This window comes from Sturnira hondurensis, unplaced genomic scaffold (assembly GCF_014824575.4).
Source record: "Sturnira hondurensis isolate 20B ecotype Veracruz unplaced genomic scaffold, ASM1482457v3 Scaffold0010581, whole genome shotgun sequence".
In the NCBI taxonomy this organism is placed as follows: Eukaryota; Metazoa; Chordata; class Mammalia; order Chiroptera; family Phyllostomidae; genus Sturnira; species Sturnira hondurensis.
Window position 1 is genome coordinate 192,680 of NW_028083212.1, and position 1,150 is coordinate 193,829.

The 1,150-nt window shown below is 33.3% G+C and overlaps 1 non-coding gene across 1 annotated transcript; it reads left to right on the forward strand.

Moving 5' to 3' along the window:
* The first annotated feature begins 292 nt into the window (after positions 1-292).
* Positions 293-398, forward strand: LOC118996020 (U6 spliceosomal RNA). The gene has a single exon (XR_005068410.1). It is a non-coding gene; the product is annotated as a U6 spliceosomal RNA (small nuclear RNA).
* The last annotated feature ends 752 nt before the right edge of the window (positions 399-1,150 follow it).

A 1,150-nucleotide genomic window follows, 5' to 3' on the forward strand; every position in this document is an offset into this window, starting at 1 on the left:
GCTATAGCCTCCAAAGCCACACAGAGTAATCCCCAAAAATATATATTTGTACTTTATTTGAAAGGAGTTTCTTAAAAATATAAATCTGTTTTCCAAATGGGGGAAAACTGTTTCAAAAACTTATGTAATGTTCATAAAAGTGTCAATCTAAAGAATACTAATTACTTACTTTAATTGTCACTAATAATCACGGTTGCTAAGAATTAAGAATTCTAATTAATTTAGAAATAAAATGTATGATTTAATACTACAAGGTGTAAGGTATTGAAACAGTTATTGAAGAAATAGAATATTGTTCACTTTGTCAGCATGCATGTTAAAATTTTAAGCATACATTAAAATTAGCAAGGCCTCTGCACAAAGAGGACATGCAAATTTGTGAGATGTTTCATATTTTTAGTTGGAAACAGCTAAAGGGACAATATAAGGAACTTAGTGTGAACTACATCACAATAAAAAAGGACATAGAAACTATCAATAAGTGCCAGGAAGAAATGCAGATTACAATTTTTGAATTGAAGAGCACAGTAGAAGGAGTTAAAAGCAGGCTATAGGAATCAGATGATTGAATCAGTGAGTTGCAGGACAAGATAAAATATATTCCAAGAAAGAATGAGAAAAGGAAAAAGGTTTAAAAAATAACAGAGTGGTCAAGGAAGCCCTAGCACAATATAAAACATAGTAATATATGTTTAATAGAAATACCAGATACAGAAGAAGAAGAGCAGTTAATTAGAAAAATGTTTGATTGAGCAATTGATTAGAAAATGTCTCTAGTTCTTTAAATATTTATTTAGTATTTATGTATTTTTGTTTTTTTTTCATTTATTTTGTCAGAGAGGAAAGGGAGGGGTAAAGTGAGGGAGAGAAATATTGATGTGTGGTTTCCTCCCATGTGTCCCCTACTGGGACCTGGTCTCCAACCCAGGCATATGCCCTGACTAAGAAATGAACAGGTGACCCTTTGGTTTGAAGCCCAGTACTTAATCCAGTGAGAAACACCAGCAAGGGCAGAAAACTTCCTAATTTGATGAGAGAAAAAAGTCACACAAGCCCAGGAACCAGAGTGGGTACCAAGTAAAGGGGCCATTCCAAGACACATCACAATTAAAATGGCAAAATTCAAAGACAAAGAGGAAATCTTGAAGGC